Here is a 21,019-nt window from a genome sequence, read left to right on the forward strand (position 1 = left end):
TTCCCTACTGGTTGTTGCTACTGCTGCCACTTTTAGTCAAAAGACCTTTTTTTTAAAAAAAAGATTTTTGCCTTTTGAATCAGTTTTGCATACTAGACCTACAGGGACATCTTGCAAATCCACTCCCCTCAGGACTGCTTAGCTCAAGGCAACATATAAGCCTAAGCAGAAAGTACAGCTGCCTAAGGCAGCAGGCCACAGATGGAGCCAAACCAACCAGCATCTCTCTCCTTGGCTTAAGCCACTGCTGATGCAGAGTAGCAGGGTGTTTGGCACACGAGGGAAGAATTGTTGAGTGCAAACTTCCCAAACCAGCAGTTTTCTTCCTTCCCTCCAGAAACCCCAGGCTACCCCTGCCCCTTCTGGTCCCAGTGCCGCAGCACAACAGAGGAGCCCGGCCCCAGCAGGTAGGAAGCCCCCAGCAGGCGCTGGCCCAGCCGCAGCTCCACAGGCCTACGGGCAATAGAGCAGGCAATACACAGAAAGCCCTGGAGCAGCTCAGTCCTCTCATGCACTGGCAATCCCTGGTTAAAGGATACAAGCAGCGGGGGAAACATGTTGTAGCCACTAAAATCAGCTGACGCCATTCTGACTCTGTGAGGGGAACTGGCCTGACGAATGAAGGACATGGCACTTCAGCGTGATTACTTATCGAAGAACTAGCGGCTGCCTCGCAGACTGTGCATCCTTATACAGCTGCACCTGAGAAGCTGCTGCTTCTCAGTTTACTCACTTTTCTACAGATGTTTTCACAAAAGCACACTGGAGTGAGAATGCAACAGTGGCGACCTTTCTTCCTATTGCTTTTGCTTTCATTACCTGTCAGTTAATCTGCTTTCATTTGCAGTCCTCCTACATGTACCTTCCTGGTCTCAGGAGCTGCAAACCGTGGCTTCTGCAGTGACTGCTAAATACACAGTTGATATTTGAATTTCTTGCTGTCCTGAGGACTGTCATGTCATAATTAAGTCCAGCACAAGGTGATGGGAAAATAGTTTCCACCCAAGTAATCATGCATTTCTTTATTGAAAGGAGCTACAAGCACTATGAATTAATTTTCCTATATCTCTAATTTAAATCAGTTGAAAGCTGAACAGTTATCATGTAAAGTAACTGAATGCATGTTGCCTGGATTCGTTTTTTTTTTTTTTTTTTCTTCCTTTCCAAAGAGCTAATGTTACATATTTCTGTTATCTTTGCTAAATAACATATTGAATGAATCTCAAGGAATTTCACAGAAACACACTTTGGCTTACTCTGATCCAAAGGCTCCAACTAGTAATGGAAAATTTCAAACCAATATCGAATGATTATAGTCACTGAAGTGCAAAACTCTTGCCCCAATTTATTCCTAAATGCAAAGAATATACTTGTAGAGGAACTGTGGTTTTCTTGCGTATTGTAGAGGAATTATAGGATCAATAGAGTCACACAAGACAGAAGAGACCCCTCTGTAGGGAATTCACTCCTACCAGCCTCCAGCTATCTCATTTCATGGGTTATGACTAAGAACTGCAAGTTTGATCATTGTATTTGCAATAAATCGCAATATCATCACTGAATTTGCTACTTCCCCGTCTCTATAGAGGGGAGCCTATGGCCCTGGAGCATGCCTCTGTGTTTAGGCTAAGGAAACAGCCAGAGAAACTCCCTTCTCCGAGCAGAGCTCTCTCTGTTTAGACAAATTACTTGCAGAATGATTTTCCCAACCACAGCATTTCTCAGTGTGACAAAGGACTGGGACTTTATTATAATTTTGTGTTGCCAGGCATTCTTCCATTTTGGAGGAACAAGGACAATTAGTCCTCCAAAAAGTGCTGTTCCTCCAGATGATGGAGAACATTTTGATTCTCTGGAGGATACACATAGAAGTTACAGTGCAGCATTTCAACAAAGCACACAGTATTTAACAAGCCGCAGAGAAATGAAAGCAGACAACTTTCCTATCTATTTATCAAAGCATATACAATACCCATTCCACGGCAGATAAAACAATAAATACTGAAGCAAAAAAAAAAAAAAAAAACCAAAACAAACAAACAAACAAAAAAACCTTTCTACTGCATTTTAATACATAAAAGATAACAAAAATACCATAACAGGTATGCTATGACTGTTTCTGTTGTTGCTTTTCACCGTTTCATTTCCTCATTTGAAATCTGAAGAGAACCTTGGAAACTGCAGACTCGCAGCAATAATCTTTACGCCCACACCTCCACGGCTTCCGTGGATGTGTAGTGACTGGGTCCAGGAAAGCGAACCTGGCCATAACGGCACATCCTGGAAGAGCCACGTAGCTGGCCTGCCTCTTCACTTGGGCAGGGGGGAAAAGATCCTTGCTAAGGCCTGATTGTTTCTTGCCTTAAAAGGCCACAAGCCCAAAGGGTGCTCAAGCTTGGGTTCACAGCAAACAAAGATTACAGGTGACAGACAAAAACTTGGTACCATTTTCATCAAAATATGGTTTTCAGAGGCAGGCAGCTGTAATACTCATTGGGCTCAGCAAAAAAATCTTAGGCACACATGTCCATGGCAGTGCCTCTATATTCATTCTGAATGAGTAGGCCGGACTGGTCAAACTGTGTTACACTGGGACCTTTGAGGCTGTATCTACTGTTCCAGAGTTTGCTTTCTATTTACAAGCATTTGGCCAAGTTTTAAACTTGCATCATATTTAAAATGTGTAACTGCCAGCAAAAACAGAAAAGACTGTGCTGTGAAAAGGTATCCATGTATCTATATCTCAGCCTGGGAAAATAGAAGTTAAGAAAACTGCTATTCTGAGAGAGGCAAGCGCTTTGAACATCTCATCTGGTTTTATGTAATAGCAAAGAATGCAAAAGAGGTGCAGACTCCACTACTGGACAGAGTAAAAATAAGGTTTTTTTGTTTGTTTTTTTAGGTACAGTTTGGAACATAGGAAACAGCTTTCGCAGTTGCTGTTGGTGTCACACAACAGCTACAAGGAATAGGAAAAATAAAATCACTATTCCTTCTGACATTTTGCAAATCCCAGTCATTAGTTATGCCATAATCTATAAGCATTCATAGACAACTAAGTCTTCAGTCTAAATGTACTTCCTTTTATCCTGCACTCAAGGAGCTAATTTGGGGGGAGGACAGAATTAAAGGGCATGTTCTAAAGTCCATCATAACGACTGGGGATCTTCTCAGGCTTGGATTTGGCCTTCAGTGAAAAGGCTTTAAACTTCCTTAAAACAATGCTAGTGTTATCCCAAGAGAATTCCAGATCAGGAAACTGATATTGCATAAATTCTCAGTCTAGTCTGAGCTCAGTTCATACCAAAATGGTGGAGAATAACACGTTTTCAAAGAAAGCTAGTTTCCTCTTGCCTTTCCACTATTCCAGCCAGAGGCAGTGTGAAAGGGGAGGGAAGAGAGGAAAGCAGCGTATTTTCTGACAGATGAATCAGATAAGGAGAAAAACAGTATCACATTTTGTCAGATGCATATGTAAAAGATGCTGCTATCTCTATAAAGACGTAGTGGCATAAAAATCAGAGGAAGTAAATACCTTGGTTTTTTTTTTTTTAATCTTAAAAATGACTTTGGACAATGTTATTATCAGAATTGTTTTATATAAGCATAAGAAACAATAGCAGCAGCAAAGGTTAGCACCATCCCCATTTATATTTCAAGGGCTTCTTAAAAGAGCGCTCTGAAGAAGCAATGACTCTACTGAAACGAGATGCCCTCTTTCTGGATGGATGGTATTAACTGCATCCCCAGATTAAACAAATAGTTCTCTTTCCATTAACCAGAACAGAAACCGCTACTCAAGCAAACAAAATCACTCTGTCAAGGCAAGTAAGGACAACCTCCATTTGTTCAGTTTTTCTCTAGGACAATGTAGTGTTTCTCTACACAAATATCAGGCAGGTTCTTTCACAAAATGTCTAAACATTTATCAGTTCAGAATTACAAACTCAGTTATTTATGGAAACATGGCACAGAAAAAAAAACTGTTGCTAACACACACTTGGCCTGTGATCCACCAGCTTGTAATTATCATTCTTATTAAACCTTCCTCCAGCAGAGGAATGACTCTCTTAAAGCTCCTTTCCAAATATAAGTCTTTGTTAAAAAGAAGAAAAAATGTAGTCCATTAATAGATTGACTGAAAATTTACAACAACTGCCCCATTTTATCTTGTAAATAAGCAAATAGAAATAGGGAGTTGTTTGTTGTGGTTATTGACTGCTTATTTCAGAGCTATTCAGAACAATCTTATGAAAAATTCCTAACCTGTTTTTATTTGTACTGCTGAGAGTGGACCCATTTCTTTTCTTTTTTTCTTTTCTTTTTTTTTAATCATTGATGTTTACCCAAGCCCTCTCTCCTCTTCCTTATTTTCTTTTTACCCTGTAAAAGGGGAAGGCTGAGGATGCCTCCCTCCACAGTTCTGCTGCTTGTATCGGGGTGGATAATTTCAATACTTCTTTGGGCTGAGCATTTTGTACTGAAGCACCCCCAGTTTCAGCAGCCACCTCCTGGGGCTCATCCTTTTGCCCTCCCCTGCTTTGGAGGCTCCAGGCAATTCTGCCTGCAAGTCCTGTCCTTTGGTTTAATCTCTGCTTTGGTTTCCCCTTCCACTTCCCTGTTGCCCTTTTCTCCTCGTTACTGTATCTCTTTCTTCTACCTGAAAGCTGTTCAGAAGCCCAAGGAACTGTGACTATGCTAAACCAGTGGCAGGGACTTAACGCACCGTCACAGAAAAGGAGGCTCGTTCTTCTTTTTTGCGCCAGCCCCAACTCTCTGCCCACCACCCAGCTTGCACCTTAGTCAGCTCCGCGCTCAGGAGCGAGGCCTTGGTTAAGATACCTGGGGCAGAACAACAGACATTTAGCACCAGACAGCTCGGAAAAAAAACAGTCCCTCCCACTTGGCTCAAGAGCCAGGACTTGTAGACTGTATAGACCATGTACATACAACCTGTATTCTCCTTTCTACCATTTTTCCTCCTTTTTGGATTTTCCCTGCATCTCTCTGAGAACAAATCCTGCACTTTCAGAATGAATCAACGTGTGGTTCTTAAATGAAAATGCACAAGCGCTCAGCAGAGAAATGCCATCGGGGAGGCTCTCAAAAAAAACTTATCAGTTAATCAGTCATTGAGATTTCTCCTAAATGAGTAAATGGGTTTTTTGTTTGTTTGTTTGTTTTAAATCCTGGGAGTTTCTTAGAGGCTCTTCTCTTGGTTATCTTGGCCAGCTGTTAATTTCTTCTTTGCCATAGGGCAGAAACCAGTGTAACACTGTGCCAATGCTAAGCAGCTCTTTATTGGGCACTGCTGTGAAATGCTGACTTCAGCTATGTTTAAGGATGGCTAATACAGTAAGGAAGGCTTTTTAAATCTCTTAAAAAGTCCATGTTTACAGGCCTGTTTATTTTATACCTTGCAAAAACAATCATACATGTAGCATTATTTTGTGGTAAAGCTGGAAAGAGATTGAAGAATGGCAGACAAAGCAACTGGCTGAATATGAGTACTGAAAGCAGCATCAAGGAAACTCCAAAAATGAGAGCCTAAAAGAAGGGAGCTAAGGAGTAAGGTAAATGTGTATCATCCATCTTCCCCACTGCCCTGCCAACATTACTTATATTATCTGTACAAAGAGGAATTCAAACATCTTTGTTTTAGGAGTGCCTTACTATATATATTGTTATTACTATTGGGCAGAGATTATGCTGCTCAGTAAAATGCTGAGTTTTCACATGCTGTTCTACAAAAAGGCAGGATGGGTCCAGGGACCACTCTGCAAACATCAAGGACAGACTAGGTCAGATGGGGAATAGGACAGGTAGACAGCCCAGAGAAGTACTCAATTACTGACTGTGAAGGGAAGAACGCTCTTCTGGCAGAACATAAAAATTCAGGAGAAGTCACAAATTATCTCTTACAAGGTGATGAGGCAGCAAAGATAAATGTGAAAGTGCTACAAAAAAACTTTTTCATAAAAAATAACACCCACTTACAGAAATGACTATGACCCCAGGAGGGCAAAGAGAAGGAGACAGTAGAAGCTGAGATAAAGGATGTGCCTTAAGGCTTTTACGATTTGGCTTTGGTGTCTATGCAGCTCCTTCAACCTTTGTAAGGCACAAAGGAAATATAGTGTCTACAGAGTTAACCCTGCATGTAAAATAGCCTGTCATTTCTGTCCATCTTGATTATACCTAGAACTAAAGCCACAGCTTGTAGAGAAGTCAGAGTTAATGGGGATGAGCTGTTCAAGTGCTGCCTCAGAAGCACATTTCACTCACTTTCTGACATAATGCACATGTAGACCTGCCTGGTTAATAGCAAGGGTGAGCATGTGTGCGTGTAGCTCCTTAGTTATAAATTGGAGTACAAGGGCCACTAATTACAGAGAACTTAGTAGCACATACAGAGTAACACACTGTGGACCTAATGCCTTATGCCATTCAACTGTGAAGTATTTAGTTGACTATCCAACTGCAGATGTGGGGAAGAGACTAGGCTGCATTTTACAAGACAATGCAGATTCCCTGGCCCACGTCCCCACAGCAGTGCAAGGCGGACAAAGTCACAGGTATTCAGGCTCCTCTTCTCCAGTGCATTCTCACCAAGCACTTACCAAGAGCTCTTGATTTTACAACACTGACTGCTTACAAGCAAGCAGTATTTTAGATAAAAATTAATTAAGGAGTTAGAGAACTCAACTTTTCCCCTTTCTTTACCTCTTCAGTGGGAGAAATGCTGTTTTACATTCAAAATCTAATTGTATGTTAATGAGTACCTACAGATGCAACCTTTTGTCAGCATTTCTTCTGCTACTGAGAGTAAATGTATTTATTATTTTTTCATGGCTCAAAACAATTTATTTCTTCTCACATTTAAGATTTTTTTTCTGGCAGTGACATCTCTGGGTTAACTTCATGAAAAAGAAAACATTCACCTTCATCTCATCTTAGGTGAAGCAAAAGAAAGAAGAAACAGAAGCAGGAGCAGGGTGGCACACGGTGCAAAGCAGAACAGCCTGCAGAAGGCCCTTGACTGGATGTGCTGCAGTAACCCACATACTGGCGGTGCTGCTTGGGCATGAGCAGAGGTCTGAGCCTCCTGACACTGCCTCTTTCTGCCGGGCGAGCCTGCGAGCAGTCAGGACAGGGCACAGTGCAGATCAGCTACAAGAGCCTGCTTGCCTGTTCAGGTGGGCTCTTCTAGCCAAGTGTTTCCACTGTCCTGAGAATTTTTGGGATGAAGGGTGCTATACAAATGAGACGCACTGTTTTACCTGACACCACCAAAAGAAGTCAGGAGAAGCTCTGATGACTTAGCTTGCTTTACTGAGTAGCATGGTTTGCTGTTCGTCTCTAGAGCCTTCCAACAGTGGTGTTCAGACCACTGATTTGATATGCATCAGCCTTGATCACTAGCACAGCTCTTTCAGATGTAACTTAGTCAAGACACTATTTCTAGTCCACTGGAAGAATTGCACTACATGCACTAGAGGTACAAATGCTGACTGCTTTTTAAAAAGAACTTATTTTTGAGTAATCCATAACAGCATCCTCTGCTTCTTGTTACTAAGAAAAGATATTTTGCAATCTTGGACTTTGCTGCATTTCCATGAGTAAAGGCTGAAGGATTTAGATCTTTCTCATACAATCTGTGTTGAGATAAGAAAACAGGAGAAATTAATTTATTGGCTACTTTTACATTCATAGCATCTTCTCTGACATTCCTTTCCTGACAGTGTATGCAATTAAGTAAGTGTTGCTGGCCCCATCATGGCAAATTTATCACCTGGAACACAAAGTTATGAAAACTCACCCTCAGTCAATGCTTTTGGGTGTATGCATCAACATGTCACAGACACCATAAACCTGGAAAAATAACTATGCAGTACAAACACCACCTACATCACCGAGGAGTCTAGCTCAGGCTGTTACTAGAACACAAAGAGCAAGTGTGGGGTCACATCCCTCCACTGCACCATGAGGAGCTTATTATTTGAGTTGTAAGTAAAAATGCTTTGAAAGGAAGGAGTGGCTTTAGACACCCTCATGGATTTATTCATTGTGGTCAAGACATGTGTGCGCTGGTTTATACTAATTTACCAGAGTGAGACCCCTCAGTCACAATGTAAGTGTGAATAAAATAATAGTTAATGACAATACAGCTTCCTTCTTCTGCATGGAGATTGTTCATCTTAATGTGAGTGAGCCTCGCTTTATTGCTGTGCTACAAGTTTTGTATTTTGAGTAGTATATACTAAATATACTTATGCAGCCTTTGGCTTATTTTTAGGAAGAATATAATTAAAAAATAAATCAAATGCATGACGTGTCTTTCAGCTGATTGTAAGCAATGTTGCTCAGCATACAATGCTCACAAATAGGAAACTTGAACCAAAGAAAATGCCTTTGGCCTCTGGAGATTAAGTTCAGCTGCTCCAATACAAGCAGATCTAGGCTCCAAAATTCACTGCGTTAATCCTCTGTAGCTTTGTAATGTATTTTTTCCACTTACAAGTGACTGGTACCACCTTTATTTCAAACTAACAGAAGCAAAGATGTCAAGGTCATGCTTTTCCAGTTTGCTGAAGCAATCTAATAGTGTGACTATCTAGGACAGCTGCCAGCAGAACTGGACTTTAAATATCTTATAAGAGCATCACCGCATATCTAGTTTAATTCTGCCCTGCAATTTAAAAATCTAATGCAGGCAAGTGCATGAAAATCTCATTCAATCAGCCTCACCTTGTTCATATACAGAAAGCATCACGTTGCTTTAAAGAGATGCAGGAAATAAGGCCAACGACAAAGGGCTTTTATGACTTTTGAAAAGGGGAAAATGAAGCAGTAATGGATCTTGAATGGGGTGGCTGAAATATTACAAAGCTGAAATAATAAGTAAGAGTGAAAGTGTCTTTCAGGAAGGAGCCTTCCCATCTGAAGAATGAGACCTGACCTGCAAGTGGCAACTCAGTATTTGTACTTTGTTTAGGTCTGAAGATAGCACAGACTGATACAGAGGAAAGCAAGCAAACAACAAAAGCCAGAATGTATTTAGGCATTTTACTGCTTTAAACAATACCAGCAATGGCAATATGCCTGTTGATAAACTGGTCTGGTATACCTGCTGGCTAGCAAGGTAATTGCAGCACATTCCGCAGCTCAGTTGATGAGCTTTGCAAAACGAGTGGACAGAGAACAAGAACACCCTCATGTAGTCCATTACCATCTTCTTTCAGCTTGATTGCTCTCACAGCTTTTATTAATCACATTGCCTACAGCCATTGTGAAATGAACAATTAGGTTATGAAAATAAACAGTAAAGTGATGGCTTAGCTCAATTAGCCTTTAGTTTTCCCAGACACACTACCTCTTAAGGTCACAAATTAATTGCCTGTTGCTTACCCTCCCAAGAGCTCACCTCCACTAAAGAATTTCATGGCACTAAAATATGTACCCAAGAGATTTTAAGAGTCTTTGTGCCCACATATAACAGAGGAAATGAAAAACAGGTAGCTTGACAACCTTAAATCCAGTTTCCCATGGAACAATATCCATGTTAAAACCGATAGAAGATCCACATCTTTGACTATTTCAGCAAAGGGACCCAAATTGCTGCAGTATTGCAAGCATTCACTCTGTCTGTTCTATAAGCAGTAAGTACTGAAAAAGATAGCAGTACCTACTGTGTCATTGCATGTATTAGATTAAAAACATATAAGTACAAGACCAAAAAAGCAGTGTGGAATATGTACACTGTAGGCTGATAATTTGATGGAATAAGAAAGGCAGAAGACTGCAGTATGCATCATATGGATGTTACTTCGCACACATGGAGCATGGGACCATGCAAATGCAGAAAGCAAGCACAAATGAAACAAAGATGATACAGAAATGGACTTCAGAAATATCAATGGCAAGGGGAAGAGAGAAAGTGCAGATGTGACTGTGTATTTCAGCTGAACAAGAACTAGGAGAAACTTTTCCAGGATTTGAATTTGGAAAAGGGTGAAAATGAAGTGCCAAAATGCAGCAAATTAGAATAGAGAATCAGGACTGTAGCAAATGCAGATTACTAAAACTATAAATGAAACATTTCTCCAAAAAGTGTCCTTCCAGAACAGGTTTGACACATCTTGACAACACTGTCTGGAGAAGATCCCTTGATACTCAGTTCAGAGATACAAACAGAATTTCTCCACGGCTCAGTTTGTCAGTTAAAAGCACTAAATTCTCTTTACAAGTCATCATGAGACTGGGAATGCCCAACACTACAGACAACTGGAAAACCATCTAAGTTAAACACTAATCCACCCTCTCTCAGGGAATTGACTCTTGTCTTTATTTAAAGATAACAAGGTACTTTACATCATCAGCTGGTGATGGAGTGTAGCAACTACCTATTTCTAGAACCACATTATACAAATATATACAGGGGCCATTGCTGAGTCCTCAGTTAACACATGGAGTGTTCTGCAATACCGCATGAGCACCATTATGGAAATATAGAAGCCACAAGTAGTGATGTATAGTATAAATTTGCTGGGTCAGCAGGAACTGAGATTTTTATAGATCTCAGTTAAACTAACATATGTTCCTGGAGGGAGAATAAAGTTAATTCACAAGGTTTCTGTTGGCATAAAAATGAGAAATCTCTGGGTGTAGCCAGGACAGCCTCTCCAGCTGTGAAATACTGCTATTGATCATCTCACTCCTTAAATGTATGTTTTGTATGAAGGTCTATCCAAATTAACATTTAGGATTCTGGGGAAGGAAGTAAAACAATAAAGCTCAGGTCTAGTAACACAGTTAAGGTCCTCTTCACAAGATTAAAATGAAGATACCTATACTAGTATAGGTAATACCGTGACTCAAAGAACAAAAGCATGTTCAGCAGGGGGACTCAGCACAATGATAGTCAGTAGAATCCACATATTTGTATTAGCAGCTCAAGGGAAAATACTCTAAACAATTACCAGTGTTTGTATGAAACACTGATATTATCACCTAAAATAGGCTGTAACACAGTCTTATAAAGTTTCTTATTTGCGAGAGATTGAAAGCTTCAAAGTATTACTTTTCAAGGAGCAAAGTACTGCGTTTCTACATTTCAAGATCCACAGAAGGACAATTCCCCTTCATTTAGAAGAACTTGCTGATGTTCATCTTTCTATAATACTGTCTTTGTGCTGGGAATTACTGTCCTTTATTGAACAGCATAAAAACATTCAAAACCTTCTGCTAGAAGTTAGTATAATAGTGCTTCCCAGTCATTTTATTCATGTCATCTAAATACGTAATTGTGATTGCAAAGAAATAATTAATAGAACGCTACCCTGGAAGGTCAGAACTCTTAGACATTAACTGATGCCAGAAATGACATTCTCCCCAGCTACACTTGTCACTTATGACAAATCCTTAATTCCATGACTATACTAAAAATGCCACCTAGAGTAATGCCATGACCACGCGTGGGAGTTTCCCAGAAGATACATTTCCTTGGAGGCTAAACTAAGTAGGACTTCAGTAAAAAAGCAGTCTTCCTTCTCGCCAAGATACATCTCTGATCAGAAAATTCTGTAACTTGACTCCAAGCCACACAGAACCTCACTAGACTCATCTTTTGCAACAAATACTTGCCTTCCTAAAGTAGTCGCCACGTGCCGCATTTTTGAGAGTTCTGTAGGGAATCCTCCTCAAAAGGATGAAAACCTCTTTCCATTTACAACATGAAATCTTGTCAAAATGGTAATCAGGAATTCTTGAAGCTCAGACTTTTTTATTAATTAAATTACAAATTAATTGCAACTTCATTACCTTACAGGTATTGCAATTCCTCTACAACTTCACTGACAGTAAGGAAAGAGTTTCAGTACGTGAAGTCCTCACTGCAGTGGTTCACCACTACTTAGCTGTAACTTGACTAGTCAATTTGAACCTTAACTTTAAAGCTTTACATGTACATACCAACAGGCTAATCCCAGCAATCTACACTTTCCATGAACTGTAAGTTTAACTCTTTCACTCTCCACCACTTTTCCAGGGCTATTCCCCCCCCCCCCCCGCCCCCCCAAGCTAAAAGAAAGCTTGAGGAAATGCATCTAAAACAACCCCCAGCACTTGTTAAATTATGAATGCTTTGCTTATCAAACCTTTGCAGTTACACTGAAGTCTCACAATTGTTCCAATCAAACCAAAGCTAGGAATATAGCATACTCCTTTTTAATTGAAATCAGTCTATTAAAAGAGATTGCACTCGGAGCTTGAAAAGCCTATCTGGGAACATAGGTGGCATCAGTGGTGCATTCCATCTCCTAAGCTACTCAATTTATCAGAAGCCAAGTCATTTGATTTGAGCAACACAAATTTCACACAGCATGAGAAAAGCAGCATTAGAATTAAAACTGGTTTAGAGGAATATGGAGATTATAGAAAACTCACATATGGAGGTTTATGAAGGATCAGAATTTTACACTGTGATCAGCATTATTTCTCCCACAGGTTTCTTCATCTTCACTGGAAGTGTTGTTACAATATACAGTAGCTTAAAGTGAAATCAGTCTCAACGCAATCTTGATGCGTCATAATCTGAACATTAGTATTTTTACGTAGAAGCCTCATACTGTGGAGAATAAAGACAAGGGAGATTTAGGTAGAGTTTGACCCAGAAAAATACAGAGCATACTATCTACTCTACCTTTTCACAACTTTCTCAGGGAGAGCAGACTTCCCTAACATAAGTAGGGTTACCAGAATCTGTCCTTATAAAATAATCTGTTCAGAGCAGGCAACAGAGTTTTGGCTGTTGTTTAGTACAAGTTCAATGCTAATGCACAGTTCTAACAGAGAAGTTTCTTAACATTATTTGAATTATTGTGACCACAGACACAATAAATTCTAGGAGCTGGTGTGATTTTTCAGGGCTTTCCTGAAGACATTTTTAAAAGGCACTTTGTTACTGGGACAGAGCAACAACCTATGAACAGGTCACTTTAAAGTATCTCAGGATAGGCTTGAAAAGCTAGAGTATTTCACATCTGTAATCACGTGGGATAGTAAGACAGTAAACGCCCTAGGCACTCCTAGGTGTTGCCAGTGCTTTGCTCCTTAGTGTTGATCAAGGATATTTCTTTGCCCAAATGCTTGTCATTCACCTGCAATGGTTTTCAGACACAAAGACCTCAATTTTGAAATCAGGGGCATAAAAGAGGCAAGATTTTTAGATAAATAATCATTCTGTGAAGGTGTTATTTTAAGACAACTCTCCCTATTTTTGGTGGCGGGAATGTCATTAGTTATTTTCTTCTCAAATAGCATAATTAGATAGCTTTTAAGATTTGTGAGGATAAGGATAGACTACCACAGAAAGAAAAAATTAAAGTTCTTTATAGTAAATTGTCTTTCCTTCATGTGGTTTTGATGGCTGCATATGAACTGAGTATTGTATCACAAATGAAAGCACAGCAGAATACAAGGATGTGCCAGTTCATACATCATTTGAAACACTAGGCTCTGGGTTTTTTCCGTGTAGCACAACTCCTTTTCAGGCAGCGAAGGAAATGAGTAGAGCTCACATGCATGATGGTAATAACACCCCCTTCAAAATCACAAGCTGTGTTGTGTCAAAGACAAAACAAATTACACTTTATTGTAGCAGAGCAAAGGCAGATAGAAACTCAGTGTTTGTTATTGTGAGGAACCTCTTTACTTACTGGGCACCACTCACCCCTGTTGGGGGCTGCAGGAACACCTGGAGTCTATGATACTTCTCTACAGGAAATGTATTAATCTTCTCTCCGCTATCCAGAGCCACAGCATGTTTAGACCTTACTCTGGAGTATCATATACCTATGAGGTTACCTTTTTCTGATGCTATCCTGCCTGAATGCATACAGATAAACCAAAGGACCTAAGGGTTTGACTGGTTACATGAGGAAAATCAGCATGAAGAACGCTGACGGCATTAAACCAAGTCAGGCTCGTCATGTTTAAGCAAACAACATGGTCACGGCCCATGGACTCAGACTGAGTGTTTGGCCTGAGTGTCTCCACAAAAAATGATGTGTAGGAAGCAATGTTTCTTATCTGAAAGGGATACCAAGCATCTAAAAAAATACATACGCTTTAATTTAATAAACCCAGTTTTAATCAAAGCTCAGTTATATTCCAGTGATATTCTCTCCCTTTAGATAGTCATGGTGTGCTGTCCGCAATTAGGATTAAGGCAAGTTTTTTGTACACGCTTGAACAAGTATATTGGAGCTATTGCAGTGACAGCTATGGTGGTGAGGCAGGGAATGTAGAGAAGTAGCAAAGTGGAAATAAAGAGAGCAGACCCAGCTGATACAGACCATCCAGTTGTTCAGTCTCCTCCTGACACATTCTCTCTAGGGGCTCTGAGGGTGAAAGTACTAATGCTGATTTAACAGATAGTACTTATCTGCTAGGTGACAGGTACTGTTGAGTTCGTGTCAGGAGGAATAGCATGAAATGGAAGCTCTGGAAAATGCCAACAAAACAAAACAGAGTAAATAACTTGTCTGAACAGGTTTGGAATAGAAATTTCTCAAGTCATTTGTGAACTTACACACATACATGCATATCTCACTGCTGTACGAGAAATAGAAAAAAGAGCTGAAGCAATTCAGGGTAGTGAATTGGAACAGCCTCTCTGGCATAGTGTTTGGGGCAGCGAGCCAGCAGCCAACACTGCTCTCTCCAAATTCCCCAAGCTGGAGACTGAATCTCCAAATTCCCCAAGCTGGAGACTGAATCTCCAAATTCCCTAAGCTGGAGACTGAATCAGACCAAAACCTAAATTCAAATGCTCTGACCTCCCAAACAGTCCACCTTTTTCTTTCAGATCCACTGCTTCCATAAGGCTCTACCTGAATGACTAAAATCAGGAGGATCTCAGGGGAAACAAGCGTTCCAGCTCCGAGTAGTGTTACGCACAGGGGCATCCACCTGAAACATTAGCTTTTCACCTTACCCAAGTGGATGCAAAAGGCCTGGAGAGTTCTCCCTACAGACACTGACACCTCATAGCAAAGTCTTTCCAAGGTCCTGTTAAAGCATGGGGATGCCATTCACAAGACCGCCTCACAACTAGGGCCCTGCAAAAAAGCCAGGTAGCCTGGCCAGTTTCTCCCAGAACAGTTATAACACCACACACAATCATTCTGCTGGCTTGATTAATGCATGTTTATTGCAAATGTACACTGCCATTTCAAGAAACTCCTAATTATAGACATAACATTAGGTCTGTTCAAAGGAAGGAGAGTAAAAGCTATTCTCACACAAGTAATCGCTCTTCTTTAAGACCATTATTTACGTATCAGTCTTGCATTGCTCCTGTGCTACCTTAGGCAAACGACAGAAAACTACTGGCTCTGTTATTGCTACTTTTTCACCTGCCCTTTCCCATATGCCACAATAAAAATAAAAAGCTGCTTCCATTGCTGGTTCACAGTAGTACGATTTTGTCAGTGTAATGGGAATTCAGAGTCAAAGGACAATTGCAATGAAAGAAGTATATTCCCATGAAAAGCATACTAGACAATCGTAAAAGTAAAGACAACTGCGCACGCATAATCCCAAAAAGAGAGTTTAATTTACCTAGATTGTTTCCCAAGCAAATGAGAAAAAAACAATTTCATCAGGTGGAACTATGCTCAGATACACACTGGTCATCACTGTGACGCTATTTTTAGATCAAGAGCACATACCTCTAGTTGACAGGGCAATTCAGAGCAGTGGCGAGTAGGTATTCTCCATGCAGAACAACACGAGAGAGAAGGACTGGAAAAGATTCCTGTAGCTCTCCCAGCACCAGCTTCCCTCTGCCTGTGCCCCGCTGGCTGCTCTCGCTGTACTCGGAAGAGGCCGTGCTGCCCAAAACGCGGGGCTGCTGCTGCAGCCGGGGACCAGCCCCTGCGCTCCAGTGCCTGGCACTGCCGCAGCCCTGCCTGGGGGCAGCAGCACTCCCGGGACACGAGTACGAGCCCCAGCAGCCCCCCTGCAAACACAAACACCCCCAGACAATTTAGCAGTCGAATCGTGACAAGCCTCCGTGGAGTACGCAGGAGACGTTTCTCAGTGTTGTAGGCAGGCCAAATGTGGGCACAGCCATGATATTAGATTAGCCTCCTGCCAAATTTTTAGTCTGTTCCAAAACATGAGTGATTCTCAATTAAATGGTTGTAAGAAATAATATAGCACAACCACATACTTCACTCTATCTTATTTATGCAATATGGCATAATCATTTTTATTGAAATTAACCCAGAAATTGAGGCTGAGGAAGATGCCTAGCGTGGAAGCTGTCAACACGTATGCTGAATGTCTACAACTCAAATCAGCATCTCATGAGAGGAATTAGTTGAGAACAACAAGTACCAGGGGTTTCTCCCAGGTTCCCTTACAAACGTTTGGTGTGAACACACACAGTGGGAACGTCAGTCACTCGCAACCAACTACAGGAATCGTAGGCGACAAAGAATTCATATTTTGTCAAAGCTGATCCTTCAGTTTTAGGCAACCGCACTAGCAGATTCAGTGACGAAGACAGCAGGGCACTGTATCCCAGGCCAGACTAGTTAAGAGTATGATCTCACAGCAAAAATAATGTCAGAGGCTGTCTTAAATTTAACTCATTTCTCCTCATAGTTTTGAAAAATTTAATCACAAAACTACATGTACATTGATGATCTATATTAACAATTCCCTTTTCTATCCAGTAAACTATAGTATTTTTCATTTTGTAAACTTAGACTGTATTTTCATAATAAGTAGGAACAGAGAGTGTCTTCACATATTTACAATGGTCTATTGCTGGATAAGAGACCAGTACGAAAAATTAAACAGAAATGAAACTTTTGCTTTTCATTCTCTGAAATCCCAGGCCATAAAAATTTCCAATTTGTAGTATTCAATTACCTTCCCATCCCACCTTTTAGACTTCTGAAATATTAATCTCCTTTCTCTTCCCACTATATATCTTCATAGTTTATTAATAAGAGCCAGAAGACAGTCCTGCAAGAAGTCAGGCCCTTCCACTTCCAAAGCCCATAGTTAGGCACATTTCTACTGGCAGGTTATTTTAATCCTGTCGCAGTACTGCATACACTCAAATTCAGTGTATCACTCGTTTGAGCTAATACAACTATTCTGGTTCTGCATATGTGAATTTAAACAACTAAATTCAGAGCCTCAGGCCTACAACCCTCAATCACTGAAATAATTCTTCTGATTCTGCAATGCCTTTATCTTTTTAAGATTCTGCTTACTATCAGGCATCTGTCTGTCACCCTCTTCCAGTCAGCATTTTAGTATGCCTCTTAGGGCTCAAAAATGTTTTCCCAATACACATGAAATTCTTGGTTTAGAAAACGACTCAAAGGAAATAACTCAAGCTGATTAGCCAAGGCAGTTGCTGTATCTTTTCCCAGAATGCATGTTCAGTATATTGGTTGGGTGATGCTCTGAGCATAACAGTATTAGGTTTAATAAATTCCTTATGCTGTATTTTTAAAAACAAATTAAACACAACACAATCTCCAAACTCATCCTAACAATCCTAATTTACAGAACAAGTAGCTCTCTTAGGTCTCTTAGGTCCATAAAAACAAGTGTGTGAAATTGAAGTGGATCAGATGCTTTATCAGCTGATTCTTAACAATTCTTAACATGCTTTTCACCATTCCCTAGGTTTGGCCACACATCTGCCAAGATTACTACTATGAAACCTAGCGCTGAGATTAGAAATGCAGAGGTGGAGAAATCCCTTATAGGTGTAGCACAGGTTCACCTTGGGCAGCAGCAGGATTTATCCTTCCTACACAAGCAACTTAGTAAGCAAAGTAAGAAAAGATGGATCATTCTCTCTACAGTATACATAGCTTTTAGCTGTCATTGCCATTTGTGATAGTTTTCTAATCTAGAAGAGCACAACTTAATTCAAAGGTCAAACAGCCTCTGGGTGACAATCGCATTACCTTCTACACAAATGGGTTACTTAAAAGGCAGGTTTCCTCTCTCATAGGTCACTATTTGTGCAAGAAAGTTCTTTCAATGACAAAACTCTGGGAAGCAAATCTTCTGCAAGATGCAAGTCAATGAAATGTTAAACTGAATTACTGAAACATAGAAAAAAGAATCCTGTACAAATATTTAGCAGACTTGGGTGTTCTGGATTGAGTTTTTTAGGTGCAAGTACCTTGACTTGTTTGGAAAACTAGCATTGGTCTCAAAAGCTGATAGTTCCAGAAACACATTTGTAAAAATGTGGTTGTAAATATGTACTTTTTCCTTTTTCATAGCCTGCCCTATGAAACCAGACTTGTTCGCCATGGCCTATTGGGACACATGGAATAGCAGAACCTACCTTACATGTCCTGAATACTTGCTAGCACAAGCTTTGTATTTCCCTAACGTAGCTATTTACATTTAATTACATGCAATATCTGGATTTCTGCTTACTGCAGTAATAAGGTAAATATAAGTACTTCTGCTTAGAAGTATTTTTCGACAAGGGAACTCTTTATGCCGAGCTCACAAGGGCTATTTAGTGGTGTTCATATATTTGCATGAAGATGCTTGATGAGACCCATGGGCTATTGAATGTCATACTATACATAAAGGATGGTGGTTTGCTGACATCCTTTGAAATGCTTCATCCATAAATTTCTACAATTGCCGTATATTTAGGTCAGCATCAATAAATAAAATTATGAGAGATTTGGGTTTTCCAAGCTGTTTATGAAGACACAGCTGACAAATCCCTCCCACTGGCAAACAAGGACAAGGGGACAGAATTCAGGTCAGCCCTTGCTGCACAATGTCTTCAAGGAGCTGGCTTCACTTTTTTATGTGCTATATACAAAAGCTGAAGCAAACCATACTGGAATCTTAACCACCGGAAGATGTCAATGTGGTTATTCCACATGGGAAAGGTGCACCCGACAGGTGCTTAGGGCTATAACATTGTGGTCCTAAGAGTCACTTCCATTTTTGGAAAACATGCTTGTCTTCTCTTGCAAATAGCCCCATTTAAGGGTCAACAGCTGGTATAGCAACCCCCACACTAACCTGGAAACAGAGAGCAGAATGCTTTGGCTTGCACTGATTGAACTAAGAGGGGATTAATTAGATTCATAATAGAAATTATCATGATGAGCTCAGACGTATGTAAACTCTGATAATCTCTGTGGTTGACGGTGGCACATTTAGACTTTTCCTTTTTTTGTAAGGAAATATTTTGTTATATCAAAATACCCCACAAATGTATAGGAACATACTGTCTGTTCCTTTTCTGCTAGAACATTTCACTATTTTCTGTCTCTCCTACTGCTCTCGGTTGTGGTAAGTGAGACTTATCCAGCAAGAGTGGGAAATAAAAGGGAAACCAGGTTTGCCTAGAAGAATTTCCATTACAGCAACTAATATGGTTAACAAAAGTGGCCAAGCTTTAGTGTATGTTTCCCTAAAATCCTGTTTTATACCCTTTATATGTTTTGACAAAGCAACAATAGCACCACCATAAAATAAAATACTTTCTATAGTGACTCTCACCATGTGGCATAAGCTTCTAGCAACTGAGGTGGATGGACTTTCCTCTTTTCATAAAACAGGTTAATAATCATTTTTATGGCACAGTTTAAAAGCTGCAGGGAAACAAAAGAAACCATTCATTGGTCATTACAATGCCAATGTAGTGAAATTCATGCCTATCAAAACAGCACAACAGCAATGTAGGACTGAGCTCAAATTTTTTCCTCTAGCTATATATATTCAAGTTCATAGAGCAAAGATACAGTTAGCAGAATACAATTAATATTAACCAAATCTGGCCATGGTAAGGAACCTATCAACTGGTTATTTTTACAGACAGGTAAAAGTACTGTTTCAGAGGTTTAACTCTTCTGAGATGGTGCTTTCAAAAGTCTTTTAATTGGACTTTGTACATTTTTATTGGTAAGAAAACACTAGTGTGATATTAAGGAAGATCTACTCACTCTTTAATTTTAATCTGAAATTGCTATTATTCATGCAAATCAAAGCTATTCTGTCTGTTATGATGCTTTGCCAAACCACTAATTACCAAATTAAGAAAAACGTGATTTAAAAGAGAATATGAATGAAAGTTAGGGCAGAGAAATGGGAACCCCCAAAAATCTATCCATGTGAATGCTTGGTGCTACTGCAATTCTGCAGCCAGTCCAAATGGCCAAATTGAATGAGTGGGCCTAGGGAAGCATTTAAGGATACCCCTCTGCAAATCTGATTGCAGAACCTGATCCTTAGACTCTTTGATGCAGCCCTTTGTGGATAAACTTCAGGCAGACCTTAGCCTGCAGGTGTTTGGTATTTTCCTCAGTGTAATTGGAAGGAACTGAATCATTAAAAGTATGGTATTACTGAACACCTGTAATGTGACAAGCCACACTTCCTAGGAAAGAAAGGCAAAAAACCAGGGTATTCCCTTAGCTTTAAGGGGCACTACGGCCACAGCTGCTCTTCTGTAGACTGAGGAAATCGCACAGTTTTTCCGTGCCTTAGGTCTCCAGCTGCAGAATGCAAGCCCCTGACTGCTGATAACACAAATATACTTGAAGATTGAGATGCTCAGGTAGTCAGGGCATGTAAATAAAGATGCTAGAGATGTAAATGCACTCTCCTTCTCAGGCAGTTTAGAAGTATAGAGAGCAAAACCTTTAGAAAACCCATACACTCCACTGCCCAGAGCACTAGGAGAGTGAATGGGGGACTCCACAGTTTGACCCCAGCAAGGCATTTTCAGTTTGACTCTAGACATACTGTGCTTGTAAAGTTTAAGATCAGTTCAATCATGAAGTCAAAGAAATTTCCCATCTTACGTTTATGTTATATCATCCATATATCACTGAAGTGCAATCCTTTGTAATGTCAAGACTATATTGAACTGCCAGAGAGCTAAAAGGCAACAAAACAAACAAGAGTCTCAGAAGAATATGTATATAAGTAATTTGTTCAGCAT

Source organism: Dromaius novaehollandiae, chromosome 6 (genome assembly GCF_036370855.1).
Source record: "Dromaius novaehollandiae isolate bDroNov1 chromosome 6, bDroNov1.hap1, whole genome shotgun sequence".
Classification (NCBI taxonomy): domain Eukaryota; kingdom Metazoa; phylum Chordata; class Aves; order Casuariiformes; family Dromaiidae; genus Dromaius; species Dromaius novaehollandiae.